The sequence below is a fragment of the Diceros bicornis genome, chromosome 8, assembly GCF_020826845.1.
Source record: "Diceros bicornis minor isolate mBicDic1 chromosome 8, mDicBic1.mat.cur, whole genome shotgun sequence".
Classification (NCBI taxonomy): Eukaryota; Metazoa; Chordata; class Mammalia; order Perissodactyla; family Rhinocerotidae; genus Diceros; species Diceros bicornis.
In genome coordinates, this window is record NC_080747.1 from 42,701,439 (window position 1) to 42,718,800 (window position 17,362).

Consider the following 17,362-nt stretch of genomic DNA (forward strand, 5'->3'; position numbering starts at 1 on the left):
ATACACATATGTGTGCGCGCCTCCTCCCCCCACACACAAATTAACGACTGACAGCAAACAGGCCAAAATATAAACACTGGTTGCCTTTCTGGTAACTATAGGTCTATGGGCACTTTTTTCTTTGCATGGTTTTATATTTTCCAAAGTTTCCATAATGAGGATTTAATTTCTATAATTTTTAAAAACATGAACAGATAATTTTATTTTAAAAATTTTGAAAATCAAAAGTCGTAACTTATGCGTGGATGAGGCGAGGTGGAAAACAAGGTGAAGTTAGTTTGAAGAGCAAGCAAATTCTGACCGTCAGAGCAGAGCATCTGAGCAGGCTGCAGCTCCCGCGAACTTTCCTGAGCAGAGCCATCTTTTGCATCTCGGCTCCGTGTCCTGTCGGCCGCCTGCCTATTACAGCTGCAAACTCAGGCTTTCTGCTGAGACCGTGCTGATCTTCTTACAGAATTTCAAACCAAGGAGGGATGTTAGCAAAGTGCTTTCTCCTAGCTGCCCCCACCAAACCTTTGCCAACTTTGCCTAAGGGAACAACAATCGTGGAACTCCTGGAGTGAAGGCTGAGGGGCTTGTCAGTTATTTTTGGAAACACACTTTGGCTCTTCCTGCTTCTCCAAGCAGTCTCATAGGTGAGTGAGATGGAATTAAGGTGGTATATCACCTCATACAGTGTCTTACTGCAGTTTGTGAAATATCTGAGTCCATTCGACCAAAAGAACCAGATCACTCCCATCCACCACTCCTAAGAGTGTTGTCTACACAGCGCCCAACGGAGCTGACTGAACAACCTCGTTGTTTTTGGAATTGTGTAGACACATTTCTTGTCAAAACATCAGTCACTTCTGTAGGAAAATAAACCAGCCAGACTGATTGTGTATGGCAAGTCTATCTGGATGATGATAGTATTGGAAACATTCATTTTGATCTGATTGACTTGGCATTTGAACTGAGACTGGGGATAGAAAAGCCATCCCAAGATACTCTGATCCCTCCATGTAAGCAAAGATTAATAGAAGCCCCATTCAAAACACATTTTCAACCACAGGGTTAATTTTTTTTAATTTTGGGAGTGATTTCAGACAATTTACTCTATCAAATTTGAGGAAGTTCATTTTGAGCTCTGAGAAAGCAGATCCTCCTTTCTTGTCTGCTTGTTTCTAAAATGGTTCTACCAAAATTTTGCATACAGATAGACCACAGAGAGATAATAGCGATGGAAGTCATGAAGCCAAGAATCACTGAGAGAAATGCAAATCTGCAGGCCTTTCAGCTCTGAGGCAGCATTCTCAGATGCTGAAGTCATCTCATATTCACCCGAGGCCTCAGATCTGCACATCAATATGTGAAATTGGAGGCTAATATGCAGATATTGATTTCTCTGAGGATGAGTGTCAATATTTACAATCCCAAGAGATGGCAACTGATTGAGGCAAGACCAAAGTCATGACGGCGACTACCAAGGTCATGGCTGAGCAGTAATTCTGCTCTTCACAATACAGGTCAATGCCTCTGCCTCCAAATGGTGCCAGACTATTTAGATGAAAAGTGGAATCTTCAACTGGTCCTCTGGATATTGCCAGTCTCTGTCACCTAAAAGCCAGGTAATGTGAAACTCCAGGGAACTGACTGGATGTTTCCTATCACATAAGCTTGGTCATATTAAAATCACCCGGGGGGGCAGGCGATGAGGGCTTTTTGAAATTAATTGCTCAGGACAACTTTCTCCAAAATTATGATGCTTCCGCAGAGGTGTGTGCCCCTGGGAAACATTGCCATAATGCTGGGAGTAAGTCCCTTTTCTCAGGTGTGAAGGGGTAAACCAGAAGGTTCAGAATACCTGGCTTCAAGATGAAGTCCATTAACATCAAGAAAATAAACAGCAGTGATTCCTAACATTGGCTGCTCATTAGAATCCCACCTCTAGAGATTCTGATCTGAGTTAATTGGTCTGTGCCAAGGCACAAGCATCTGTATTTTTAAAAAGTGTCCCAGTGATTCTAATGTGTAGGCCGTACTGAGAACCACTGGTACACAAGGTCCTTCAACTACCTTCCCCAGGACATCTCCTGCCCCTCCACTACATGCACCCCATATTCTCGCCTTATGTTTGCACTTACTTACCCAATTTTACTGCTTCTTCTGTAAGGAATTCCCCACCCATATCTGGACACCAAGTCACCTATTCTTCCTTCAAGCCACGAGTTGTTGCCTTCTCTCCTGTATATGAAACTTTCTCTGATTAGTTCCCAACTCTTAAATCAGATTTCATTTTTTCCTCCTCTGCACACTTCCAGCAAACCACTCATCACACCAGGGCAATTGCAAGTTCACAAGACTGTTTTCCCTGGTAGATGGTGGGCTCTCAGAGGCAAAAGACCATGCATTATTTCCCTGGGCATTTAAGCATGTCTACTCTGCTTAGCAGCACAAATTACGGTAGCCACTCTATAAATATCGTTGTGAAGACAGATGAAATTGTAAGTTCACATCCGAGAGCAAGGCCTTTCAGAAATTGAGAAAGAGCTGGGTCATTTCTATATTTTGGGGTGACTAGAATAGCTTAAAAAAAAATCCCAAATTCTTAATTTGAGGCTTTGTGTACACAAGATCTGGGTCAAATGTCCCTCCTGGCTCCCCTCCCCTTGATGTCCTCTTTGGGTTCAGTTGGGATAACTCAGATCATTTCAGCCCTGAGCACCCCACATGCCTCGGTGACACACAGAGTGTAACTCTGTCCCCTGACAGGAAGGAATAGCAGATTTGTATGCTGACCAGAAGATGGATGAACAGCAAGACAGACAGTGGTAAAATTGTGAGGTATGCTGTTTATATTGGATGGGGGGGAGGTCCTGCCTCTCTCCTGTTTTGAGACTTCCCCCCAGTCTTGGCAATTCTCCCACTTCAGATTCCTCCTTCTTTCCATTCATTGTATAGCTATTTCAGTCATGTGCCACATAATGACATTTCAGTCAACGACAGACCGTGTATGTGACAGTGGTCCCATAAGATTAGTACCATAGAGCCTAGGTGTGCAGTAGGCTATACCATCTAGGTTTGTGTAAGTACGCTCTAAGATGTTCGCACAACGACGAAATCTCCTAATGATTCATTTTTTCAAAACGCATCCCCATTGTTGAGTGACACATGACTGTATTGAGTACAAAAATTTTACACCATGATTCAGCATTGACACAATACTTACCGTGTACACAGAGATGAAATAGATCAGCAGGATCAAAGCAGAGTTAGAACCTAAACTTTCAGGATGGGTGTCAGAGGCTTGAAGAACATCCTAGAGCCTTCTTTTAAGAAATGCTATGTCACCAACACTCTTGATGATATGGAAGATGATTTTGTGAGTAAAATCATAGATTTTAATGACTTTAAGTAGAAAAATATGTTAGAAAAGTCATACTCTGTACATTAAGAAGTTTTAGGAGCACCTTAACTCATGTATTTAACTTATGATTTCCTTTTTATGTATGTGCAAGAGTTATATTGATGAAATTTTGTGTTTAAATAAGGACTATTTTAGTATGTGTAAAATAAAAATTCAAAGCCTTGGTCACAATTTAATTTGCTATTTTCTTAGCAGTACATAAAATAATGGCTCCTGTATTAGTTTGCTAGGACTGCCATAGCAAAGTACCACAGACTGGGTGGCTTAAACAACAGAAATTTGTTTTCTCACAGTTCTGGAGGCTAGAAGTCCAAGATCAAGGCGTGGGCAGTGTTGATTCCTTCTGAGGCCTCTCTCTTTCGGTTGTAGATGGCTGTCTTCTCCCTGTAGCATGGTCTTCCCTCTGTACCTGTCTGTGTCCAAATCTCCTCTTTTTATAAGGACACTAGTCATATTGGATTAAGGCCCATCCTGATGACCTCATTTTAACTTAATTACCTCTTTAAAAGGCTTATCCCCAAATACAGTTCATTTTGAGGTATTGGGGGTTAAGACTTCAAATATCAACTTTGGGGGAACATAATCCAGCCTGTGACACTGCCTTACAATTGATGGCTTCTTATTTCAATGAAATTTAGAGTATAAACCTCAAAGGACTGTAATGATATTAAATGAGTCCCTGGAACATAGGGAGCACTATCTGAGCCTTAGCTGTTTATTGATTCCTACATCACAGGGTGGTTGACAGAGCTAAAGGAGATAGCACTTGCAAAGTGCTTAGAACAGAACCTAGCATATCAAGAGCACTCAATTAGTATTGGCTACTATGATCATTATTAATTTGGAAGTGTTTTCATACCAGTAAAGCCAAGTTATTGAGGAAAAAAATCCCAAATATCACATATTTTATAAAGCACAATTTAAATATGCTTTAAAAATAGGAAATGATTTTTTTTTTAAATCTTGAAATTTGACGTTGAAAACCCTAGTGCACAATTAAGAAAGCAAGAGTTGCTAGCCGTGACTTCAAGCAAAATGCTTACAAGATTAATGTACAAAAGTGTTTTGTAATTACCTAATTGTCTGGCACCACCTCAAGGTCTATTTGTTAACCCCTTCGTGTCAAGCCAAAGACACAATCTAGCGAGTATTGACATACTGATGCAAAATGCATTAAGCTTTTACGGCAGAGCCTCCAGACCACCAATAGCATCAAGAGATTAATAATTGGAATAAGAAAGATAAATGTCTTTTATAAATAATTCAGCCTATCATTAGAAATTAGAAACTTGAGAGCCCCAATACTTGGGAGAGTAAACAGATGCCTGCCTTTAATGGGCTATAATTTTAAATATGAGGAGGATGTTGCCAATTGTCACTTAGATGAGCTTAAAACACAATTCTCGATGAAAAGTAACTGTCTCGAAATGAGGTCACCCAGTTGAGTCAAGTTTGAGATAAATAAGGAGATGAATACCTTTCTGATCTAGTTTAACAACTGATTCTCTTTGTCATTCTGAATAAGATAATTGACTTCTTTATAGGTAAACTTATGCAGTTTTTAAGCCACACACATATATTGTATCTCTAAACTAGGCATTTTCCCCGCCAAGCCATACTCTTAGATTGCTTCTTCTGCCCTCAACACTCAGAGTTTTTCACTGAGTCTACCCTTATTAAAATTTCCCAACAAACTCTAGAGCTTTCTAACACTGTCAACAAGTCTATTCTGCGCTAACCAAAGAAAACTAGTGGTGGTTGTCCTAGGAAGAGTTTGCACATTTTACACCTGACCTTAGGTGTGCAAAATTCCTATTTTTGCCATCAAACTCAAGGAAGTGACTCAAATGATGGAAATTTCCAAGTAATGGAAATTTCCATTCAAGTAGGAGGAAAGGATTTTGTCAAGGATATACAGCAGAAGTCTATAGGTTTCCGTCTGTAAAAGAAGAGTATCAGTCTGTGGTGGAGACAAAGCTATGTGCTTGCCAAGCCCATTTCATGTTCTTCGGCACACAGCTACGCTACAGCTCCCAACCTCCTCTGCAGTAAGTCAGGCCATGTAACTGAGTCCTGGCCGATGGAGTACATGACACTTCCAGGCCTAGCCTTAAAACTTCCAGAGTCACCCTCCACTCTCTCATCTACCGTCTGCCACCTGGATGACAATGCAATCTTGGGGACCACAATGCTCAGGGCAACCTTGAGAGAAAAGCACTGAAAATGACAGAGTCTAGAAGGAGCCTGGATCCCGAATGACTGCAGAGAGCAGATCTTCCCCCCACACCTCTACTGACCCTGTTACACTGTGACGTGAGTGAGAAATATTTTTACTGTGTTAAGCCACTGAGATTGAGGGGTTATTTCTTACAGCAGCTAGCTTTATCTACCTTGAATGCTACTGGTATTGACTTTCCTGATAGGAATATGACAAGGATCAATTTATTTGTTTGCTTTTAAATTTATTCGACAAGTAGTTGTTTCAAATTTACCATGCAAGTGTTACTCTGCTAGGTGCCAACTCTCAAAGCCCTCTGACCATAGTGGTTAAGACTCTGGACTTTGGAATCAAAACAGGGATTTGGATCTTGGCTCTGTCACTTATCAGCTGTGTGACCTCGAGCACATTACTAACTTCTCTGTGCTATAGTTTTCTCATCTGCAAGATGAGGTAATAATAATATCTACCTCATAGGATTGTCCTGAGAATTAAATGAACTAATCAACGTATGTAAAATACTTAGCTCCTTATCTGGTGTATATCTTAGTAAAACTTGATGTCATTGTAAAGTCTGGACAAAGCTCCAATTTTCCAAATTAAACATAAAAGGAACTATTATTAATAGTCATATTTATAAATACATCCTATTTGCATGGCCATGAAACTCAAAACCAGTGATAGCTCTAGAAGTGACTGAAGGAATGTGATCAAGAAGGCAGATTTCCACTGTTTGCCCTCGTTTGGACAAATAGGCACACCCTCTGGCAGTGCTTGCTGGGAAATCTCATTTTAGTTGAGGAAAAGTATAAAATTACTGGCAAGTTGATTGCAGATTTGGAAGAAGAAGAGAGAAAGAAAATGGTAGTGCTAGGAGGGCTTCCTTCCTCAGAGAGCCCTAATAATACGTTTTCTTGGCCCTCTGAGGCTTTTCCAGTGGGCTGGGTCCATTAAATAAATATGTGTTTCTCTTTACTTTTTCAAAACCCAGTAATGCAAAGATTTATGTTTATTTAGTATTTTCTTATTTGTTTTCATAGCCAAAAATATGTCTGCTGGGCAGGCAGTTCCTTGAGAAGATCCTGTTTACCCTGTCCTGCCCAGTCAAGAGTTTTTTGGAAGGAAACACAAAATGCCATTTTCAAGGAGGATTAAATGGGCTGGTATTCAGAGACTCCATTAACCTGGAGTGGGAGCAAAAGAAAAAACGACACAAAGCAAAACCAAACAAAACTCTGGATAGACTGACATTGAAAGGCTCCAGGCCCAGAAAAATGTCTTCTTAAAAAAAAGTGTATATTATTTATTTTTTTCTAGGCCCCTTGCTGTGGTTTCAAGTATCGATAGCTAAGGAACCTGAACCTTTATGACATGGACAAAGGAATTGAAGAAAATGGGAGATTGTGCTCAAACAGATAGTTGGTGACTTGCTTTAGGAGAGAAGCAAAATTCAAACCAGGGTACAGACAACCCTTCTTTGCTGATTCGGGGCCCATGGGTTTTACCAAAAAGGAGAGTTGGAGCAAAGACTCTAGGGCATTAAAAACAGGAAGGTAGCAGCTCCCTACAAGGTAAGGCAAGCTGATAGCTTCATCTATTTTCCATTAGAAACTGAAGGGATTGCATCATTCCAGACACCAAAAAAGGTCAGAGTGCACTTGAGAACCTCACTCATTTCTTCAGCAGTTTGCCTAGGACAGAAGACAGACTATTTGTGAGAGGAACACAATTTTGTGACTCTAACCTCAAAAATTGGAGAGAGACAGGAGCAGCCTCTGCTTAGCACTGCCCCCTTTGTGATCAGCAATGGTCTGCAAGGTGCTGTGCCTTTGTTCTCTGGACTGGATGCAGAAAAGGGGCCTGAGAACTGGCTGCCCTGAGGGGATTAGATTCTGCAATTTCTGAGAAGTTTCTGAACATTCTTGGGTAAGGTGGACTAATCATATTCTCTTTCTAATGGTCTTTTGCTTTAAACAAGAGTGTATTGAAGAAAGAAAAACTGTCTACCATTTGGAGTCAGAAAATTAGCCTAACAAACGGAGTTAACTGATTACCTTCTGAAACTAGTTTCAGCCCACATTGGGCCCAGGATTTTTCAGCAGCCCCAAGACCTCCCGGGAGAAAGGGGATGGCTCTATCTTCATCTCATTCTCCCCACACCTACCTTCCACCTACATTATGAATCTTTGGGACTGTTTTTGGAAAGTTTAGAACTGAACAAGACCTCAGGAATGGTATACAGCAACAGGAAACCCCTGAACAAATCCTTGGCCAAAGGAACTTACCTGGCCTGGAAGTAACTCCTCCTCAACCTGACTACCCAGCCGCCACTCTTGACTGTTCATGGAACTTGAACTCTAAGTTAGGAACTTGATATCAGATCAATTCTGTGTGTTACATGTAAGCGTACGAGGCAGAACAATTATTATCCCATTTTATAAACGAGGAAACTGAGGCTCAGAGAGTTTGAGTCACTTCCCCAGGGTCATTCAGCTAATAAGTGGCAGAACTGGAATTCAAACCCAGGGAGCATGACCCCAGAGTTTATGAACTTAACTGCTAACTATACTTTCTCTCCTAAAATCTGAAATCCTTAAGAGAATAATCTCTGACATTGGGAATGCAGGCAAATTGGTGGGGAGATATTTTTAATTGGTGTAGCCTTCTTAGCACTCTTCATATTATACTTCACAGGAGTCCCTCCATTCCTGTAAGACCCTCCCTGGTATAAATCCCCAGGACTGCTCAGTTTCAAGCGGTTTCTCCTGAGTCTCACAGTATACCTTCCCTAGGATGTCATTATCCTGGCAGATAAGTACCATGGGAGGAAGCTGCTCGCAGTCCCTCCAACCAAATAAGAGTATTCACATTTTCCAAGATCCTTGATTATGAGCCTGAGTAGAAAATTTGGTTTCTGATTAATAAGCATCCTTGCCTTTATGTTTCTACAGAAAGCATTTGTGCTAATAATATGATGCCTAATAATGAGATGTCTATCAAAGGAAGCAAAATGACAATGGGGAAACAATGACGTTGGACCAAGTTTAAATGTCATGCTTTTTAAAAAGTCTTCACCCTAAAGGGTTATGCCCAAATCATTGATGTTTTTAAAAGGGTGCGAAGCAGAGATTTTTATTTTCCTTTTTCATTGGTAGTTCCGGGGTACTTTTCCATTTTTTAGGAAAGTCCCAGGCCTGGGAGTGTTCAAGCATCAGGCTGGCAGAGCTTGGCAGCGTGACATTGCTGCCAAGTGCAGGACAAATCTATTTCTCCCTCTGTTACCATTAGAACCTTCATCCCTACATATAAAACCTGACATGTGCCAAACTGCCCAATTGTTCCTTGCCTGTCATTAAAGTGTGCAGCTAAACACTGGGTTTGAAATACATCATCACAACTGTCCAAACACAAACCCGAGTGTATTCAAGAGTCCCAGGGAGGATCAGGGTGCGGGGCTAAAATGATTCAAATTGGCCAAGATTCAAAATGCCTTTTAAAGTCAAGCACAAAACGGTTGTGCTTGGTTGACAAACATAAAGGCATAAAGGCTGGAGTCCCGTGTTTTCTGAGCTTCTGGAGGGCCTGCCATGCTTTGCCTTGTCTGTGTGGCTCATTCTGAAGTAACAGACAAAAGGTGCTGTTTTGGAAGAAGCCTGGCCAGAGGTTGTGCCAATAGACTCATACCCTGGCAATGCTGCCTTTCCTCAGCTCTCCACCCCTGGAAACCAACTCAATCCCAGCCAAATCAGAGGGGGTTGGAGGTGATAGGATAAGGGTGCTGGAAGAGACATTTGGTTATTATAGAAAATAAAAATAGTCATTTTGACTTTTCAATGTAATTTTACTGGGGAACCTAAAATTTAGAACGATTGTGCAGTATAGCCTAGCCTATCTGGTCAGAATATGTTAGATTATGCTACAGTAACAAGCAATTCCAAAATGCAGTGGTTTAAGCCGACAAAGATTTATTTCCCATCGTACTACTTGTCCACCACAGTCCAGCTGGGAGGCTCTGCTCATCATAGTCTTCAGAGATGTAGGTTGATGGAACAGCCACCATCACCAGTGCCATGGGTCAAACACCAGAGGGAAAAAAGACCCTTGAAGGTCTCAGAGTGGCAGCTAAATGATCTGGCTTGGAAGTGACACCACCTCATTTGATCAAAATTCATTGGCCAGAACTAGTCACCTGACCTCACCCAATCACAAGAAGACCAGGACACATAATCCTACATCTACCATTCATGACTACCGCTGTCATGCTGGGTCACATCTCTAGGTAGCAAAGTTGGAACTCCTCACTGGAACTTTCCACACACCATGCCTTTAATATAGAAGCAGAACTCACAGGCCTTTGACCAACCTGGCTATGGAGTTGATCTAGGGGTCCCTTGAGGTTGGGGAAAGGCGCGTCATCTCAGTTGCTCTCTATTGTGTAAAACTCTAGCTCTGGTTGGATACCCCATTCTTACTCCAAAAGATATCAGAATCCCTGACTTAGTCCCAGAATAATTGATTCCCTTGCTCATATTTTTGGAGTCCTTTGGACTGGAGAGAATATGGAAACATACTGAGTACTCCTGACCCTTCCTGGCCCAGGTGCCTTTGCATTCTGGGTAGGAGAAAAACAGACCCCTGGAGCAGGGCAGGGACCCTAGGGAATTATTTCCTGAGATTGGTTCCAATCCAGAATTCTGCAATATCTGCAAACTGCTAAAGAATACTCCTTTCCCAGGTGCGTATGGCTATTTTTAGAACATATACAGAGCTTGTGATTCGTAAAATATCGTAAAGTATTCATAAAATACGTTCAATTATCAACGGGTACTGAATTCATTTTGTCATTACATATTTTCTCAACCAACAGCTCCTCAAAGTACTTTTAGCATAACTTGGGGGAGGGGTGAGGCGTGGGATTGATCTGCCAATTTTTTTTTTTTTGATGATGTAAAGATATAAAGAGGTACTTGTAGTATTAGAAATCTCTGCTCCCTGCTTTGTGAGGGTCTTTTTTCTAGGTTTTCTCAGCTCTTTTTGGTGAAATTTCTGGACAAAGAAAAGCAATAGGTAAGCATTTCAGTAGTTGTTTCTGAAGCTGATATTTGTCTTCTAGAAGAATTATCCCATTGAGGGTGGGGTGAGGTAGGAGGGTGAGAAGCACTTTAGAATACCAGCCTAAAGCTTCACATAAACAAAACCCCTGCCTGCTGGCAGGTCAGTGCAGGTGACTTTTGGTCAAGGGGCATCACAAAAAGCACTAAATCAACAATTATAGAGCTAGAATAGAGGGGATGACACACACAAACCCTCCAGCGTTCATCGCGATGACTGAATGCCTGTCATCACTCATTCCACGTGGGTCAGAGTAATCTGCCCACAGTTATAAATGGAGTGAGGGGCAGGTGGAGGTCAGGGTCATGGCAAAATCCCAGCCCATGATTTTCTGTCATGTTAGCACAGAAGATAAACCCAATTGTCTGGCTACTTCCATTTGTGGGGTGGCTGATGATGTTACAGAGTAGAGGATCACAGCAACCACTTCGAGTCCGTCTCATTCATATTCCTAGCCACCTCTCCCCATCTTCTCAGCAGGGTCTTCTGAAAGGGCTGAGGAGGGAGTTCCTGAGGCCATGTATGCCAGCTGCATGCATATCCACTGTCTGGGGAAAACCTCCCTGTTGATCATTTTGCCTGTAGAAGTGACCACAGCTCATTGCATGAGCTTTGTAGATGAAATCAACCTGCTGCACAGGCACCATTTATAGGGCCAAAGAGAGATCTGTAAGCAGAAAGCAACCATTTGTGACCTGAGCCCAAGGGAGGCCCTCTGCTCTGAGGCTTGCTCTGAACTTTTCCCCATCAAGGCAGAACATTCTGGTTAACCCAATCAAATCCTCTCTTCTGGAAAATATCAATGGTGGGTGAACAACATGAGAGCCTGTCACATCAGACTAGGTTACTGTCATTGCTCTCTAAAGCTCAGGCAGATGTTATTGGAATTTCTGGGAACTAGACTGACTGCATAGCCAATAAGGCCAAGGAAGTGACTTCCTGGGTTACCTTGAGTCTCCAAGTGTCTTTGTAATAAGTTCACATCAATTAGTAAATGTGACTCTTCCTTTTGTTTCTCTCTTTAGAGATCTATCAGCATTACTCGTTTGCATGGTGGCAATCCTTTTACTTAATGGTACACAATGAACAAAAATGAAATTCCATGCTCGGGTCACAGCCCTGTTTATTTACATGGTTTTCCAGCCAAGGGCCCAAGGTGGTTGGCATAGATTCCCCTCCCAGGTCTAAGAGTCAAGGCTGGGTGGGGATAAAGGGAGACCAGCTGCTAGGCATGGGAAAAACCCATGGCACCATCTGGGCAAAGACAGACTGAAGAAAAAGGTACAAAGCAAAGCACCAAGTCCAGAGGGGCTGGTAACCTCCAGATCCCAAGAGAAGCATCTGCAACCTGCCCAAGAGACGGGAGCAGGATGGCTGAGAGCAGACAGAACACGGGGAAATTAGCTAAGGCATTGATTCACAGAGCTGGAGGCACCTTGGACTCAGCTGTAGATGGAGAAGGAGCTGCTGAAGGGGAAAGTGCTTGGACTTTGCTTTCTGTGTTTGGTGTAAACCCAAGGGCCCCTCGGAGTCAAAAAATTATTGGAGAGTGAAAGAGCACTAGCAGCCGAGAGGATTGCAGGCGGCGTTTGCTCAGCAGGCTGTCTTCTGGTAAGATTAGGATCATGAAACCCATCAGCCAGAACCCATCTCTGAATGTCCAGGGTGAGTCTTGTGCACACACAGACGTAATCCATTGCCACAGCCCTGGGGGAGAACCCCGGAGCCAGACCCCTGGTGAGGGCAGGGCCTGCAGGCTGCCTGCAAAAGCTGACAGGACACTATGAGCTAATAGAGTGAACACAGATGAAAGAAAGGACTTAGTATCTCCTTGTCAATGAAGCAGCTCCTCGAGGCAGCAGTGGTAGGCAGCCTAGAGTGAGGCCCAATAATCTACATTCCATATAGCTCCCAAAGTGATTCCAATGCAGGTGGTGCTGTGGGTGGATGGGAGGTTTTAGAGGACTGATGTGTGTGGCATCTTGTTCACATAGGAAATACGGTCTTCAATTTTCAAATGCTTTTGTAAAATCTCTGAAAGACACCAGTTTGCTGAGTTGGAGAAGAGGTGGAACTTGGGCAGATGTTGAGCCGAGCTTGCAGGGCCAGCCTGCCTTAATATTGAGAGCCTTGAGTATACTTGCAGACCTCTATGTTCTCTCCTCAGGCACAACAGCAGGTCCAAAGAGAAGAGGAAAAAGGATCTTTGGGGTGCGGGGAGACAGCTAGGAGTCCTGTCCTAATGGTATTGAGTGCCAGCCACCTGTGAGGGCAGAGCCACATACACAGACTCAAACTGGATACTTTCTTGTCTAGGGTGTGTGCCTGCCTGCTAGTTCACACACTTCCATGCGGATTTGCCCTTGGCCTTGCTGAATGCAAGTCTGTGAAACGAAGATCAGTGCTATCTTGGTATGATGACCTGATCTGCCTCAGGGTCTTATCCTTATATTGTCACAAAGTTGGTCTCATGAGTTGTGACCTCTGTGTTTCTGAAACTGGGGGCTGAGTAACTTTTACGAATTCTAGACATTTTTCCTTTGGTGTTTTGTTTTAATGGTAATCTAAAACAAAAGTTTTACCAGTTATAAAGGTAACCCTTTTCTTTTGGAATAAGAATAAACTTGATTTTTTTAAGTCAATGTCTCTCCAGCTTTGGTCTTCAGAAATAGTGGGGTGTCTTCAAATACATTCTCAAGGATCTATATAAATGGTCTTTTTTTTCCCCTATTAAAAGTGGAAAGCACTGGGGGCCGGCCTGGTGGCGCAAGCGGTTGAGTGCGTGCGCTCCGCTGCGGCGGCCCGGGGTTCGCTGGTTCGGATCCCAGGCGCGCACCGACGCACTGCTTGGCAAGCCATGCTGTGGCGGCGTCCCATATAAAAGTGGAGGAAGATGGGCATGGATGTTAGCCCAGGGCCGTCTTCCTCAGCAAAAAAAGAGGAGGATTGGCGGATGTTAGCACAGGGCTGATCTCCTCACAAAGAAAAAAAAAAAAAAAAGTGGAAAGCACTGTTTCAGTGCATTGCAGTTTAACAGTAGTTTTAAATATAGGACCCAGAAATGAAATTTCCCTTGTCTTAATAATGACTTTGGGTGGAAAATCTCCAAGGATGAAACACATCATGTGCAAATTCATTCTAATTCAATTCAGCAAGTATTTATTGAGATGTGGTCCTGATGCTATGGCAGGCACAAGGGACTAAAGCGTACTAAAGTTTCTAGTCCTCTGGGAGAGAATTATTGTACAAGAAGCAATGAGAACATTCCCCCTGGAGGAGTCAGGAAAAGCTTCTCAGAAGGATGAACTCACCAGGATGACCGGCAGAGAGAGAGGAACAAAAAGATAGAGATAGATAGAGAGAGAGAACATTATAGACGCAAGCAACAGCATGGACAAAGACATGACATAGCCAGTAGTTTAACATGACTGGAACATAGAGAGTTTGAGAGTAGACAGCATGAGAAAAGTGGATAAATAGGCAAGGACTTTGCGTGCCATGCTAAGGAGCTTGGGCTCTTTGACAGGAGGGCATGGCAGCCATTCTGGGTTAAAAGACTTTCTGGGATCTCTCTCCCTGTGAGCCTTTACTACTGTGTTTTGTCTGCAAAGTTTGAACTCTCTCAAGGGCCATGTTTTATTGGTCTCACACTCCTAGTTGTAAAGAGGTAAAAAATACCTCCATCTTAGCAATAGCACCAGAATTCCAAATGGAGAAAGAAATGTCTTTATTGGGAAAAATATGTTGATAAACCTTGGAGTAGACACCAAAGACCTGAGAATTTGTGATTTTAAATATAAGAAGAGGGGAAATAATTTTGCACAACTGGGGGGACAGAATTTGGGGGTTTGAGGTAGGTCTCTGTCCAACAGAGAGTTGCTGAGAAAGGAAGAAAGAGGAATATGGAAATGGTGGAAGGATATCTTCCAACTCAACCAAGCTTGAGGAAAGTCTTTAAAATCCATAGATGCTGTGTGCAAGTGATATTTTTGTGGTGGGTTTGAATACAGGTTTGAATTTCAGGGCAAACTGGAACTGGGGTGTAGGATGGAAGCTACACAGCAGAATGTGTTGTGGAGCCTAAAGAGGCCTCAAAACATAAGCCTCAGGGAAAGTGCAGCCATCTTGGAAAAGGCGTTGGATTCCTTTGGATTCTAGGGTGTGGTTTTGAACCAGATCTTGAGGAGTGTGCTAGTTACTTTTACGTGTCAACTTGGCTAGGCTATGGTGCCCAGTTATTTGGTCCAGAATGAGTCTAGATGTCATTGTAAAAATATTTTCAGATGTGATTAGCATTTATAATCAATCGACTTTGAGTAAAGCAGATTACTCTCCATAATGTGGATGGGCCTCACCCAGTTGAAGGCCTTAAGAGCAAAGACTGAAGTTTCCAAAGAAGAAGAATTCTGCCTCAGGTCTGCCACATGGAAACCCTGCCTGAGTTTCCCACCTGCTGGCCTGCCTTGCAGATTTTGGACTCAAGACTGCAACATCAACTCTTACCTGAATTTTCAGCCCACCAGCTTGCCCTATGGACTTCAGAATTGCCAACTCCCACAAGCACGTGAGCCACTTCCTTAAAATCTAGGTAGATAGATAGATAGATAGATAGATAGATAGATAGATAGATAAATGATAGATAGATAGATGATAGATAGATAGATAGATAGATAGATAGATAGATAGATAGATAGATGATAGATAGATAGATAGATGATAGATAGATGATAGATAGATAGATAGATGATAGATAGATAGATAGATAGATGATAGATAGATAGATAGATGATAGATAGATAGATAGATAGATAGATAGATAGATAGATAGATAGATGATAGATGATAGATAGATAGATAGATAGATAGATAGATAGATAGATAGATGATAGATAGATAGATGATAGATAGATAGATAGATAGATAGATAGATAGATAGATAGATAGATGATAGATAGATGATAGATAGATAGATAGATGATAGATAGATAGATAGATAGATGATAGATAGATAGATAGATAGATAGATAGATAGATAGATGATAGATAGATAGATAGATAGATAGATAGATGATAGATAGATAGATAGATGATAGATAGATAGATGATAGATAGATGATAGATAGATAGATAGATAGATAGATAGATAGATAGATAGATGATAGATAGATAGATGATAGATAGATAGATAGATAGATAGATAGATAGATAGATAGATAGATGATAGATAGATAGATAGATAGATGATAGATAGATAGATAGATAGATAGATAGATAGATAGATAGATAAATGATAGATAGAAAAAGAGAGAGATATATTGATATATTGATGCTGTTTCTCTGGAGAACCCTGACTAATAAAAGGGGCAAAGAGACTTCAAATGATATCTGGGTAATACAGTTCTATAGAGGGCAACGGTACATATTTCCAGGTCTTGGGCAGGAGCAAGAGGAGCAAGCCTTTTCTCATAAGTTGAGAAAATGCCCAAAAAAAAGGGATTCAAACATGCTTCTTCTTTGGCTCATTAGGATGCTCAGTAAGTGCTCCTGTGGCATACATTGCAAGATCTTGACCCAATGGCCATTTTCCCTTTTTCTTTCCTTACTGAAAGAATCCTAATTTTGTCTTAATCAGCAATGGCTACCTAAAATATTCCATTTCCCAGCCTCCTTTGCAGCTAGGGGTAGTCATATGACAGAGTTGGCAATTCTGAAGTCCATAGGGCAAGCTGGTGGGCTGAAAATTCAGGTAAGAGTTGATGTTGCAGTCTTGAGTCCAAAATCTGCAAGGCAGGCCAGCAGGTGGGAAACTCAGGCAGGGTTTCCATGTTGAGACCTGAGGCAGAATTGCTTCTTCTTTGGAAACTTCAGTCTTTGCTCCTAAGGCCTTCAACTGGCTTTCAACAGCCAATGAGACTTAAAGAAGCCACTGTATTTGGACATTGAGAAAGCTTATAAATGGATAGATTTGGCTGGTATGTTCCTTCACTGATTTGCCCTTTCCTGTTTCCCATTTTTCCTGTCTGGAATATAGATGTAAAGCGTCATGGTGCAGCAACCATCTTGTAATCATGAAGATGAAAACACTAAGAATGGAAAAGCAAGAAGGGAGAAGGATTTGGGCAATCAAAGACATCCACGGTTAGCTGTGTCAGCCCGGGACTGCCTACCTCTGGACTTCTTAGTTTAAGGGAAAAATAAACCTCTTCCTTATTTATGTCAATCTGGTCAAGTTTCCTGCCACTTGCAGCTGCAGGCACCCCTGACTGATACTGCCACAGTCTCAGTCACTGTTGGAGGAAACACGGGCTTTGTTTCCAGAAGGTCACAAGGAAAAAGAAGAGTGAGGGGTCTGGAGACATGATTGACTCCCTCTGCAGCCCTTTTCCAATTATCAAATTAGCTGAGCTTAAATGATCGTATCAACTAGCCATCACCTTGAATAGAGCTCTGAAGAGATAAGTTTATGTGGGTTAGAAGTGAGAGTTAGGTGGAGAAGTGCTAAGGGTATGTCATCACCAGATGGGAGTGGGATGGAGTTAGAGGGTATTTTAAACTATAAATGATGGTTTAAAAGAATACAAGCATAGTTAAAAAACATAGGAAATCCACTACAAAATGTGTACTTA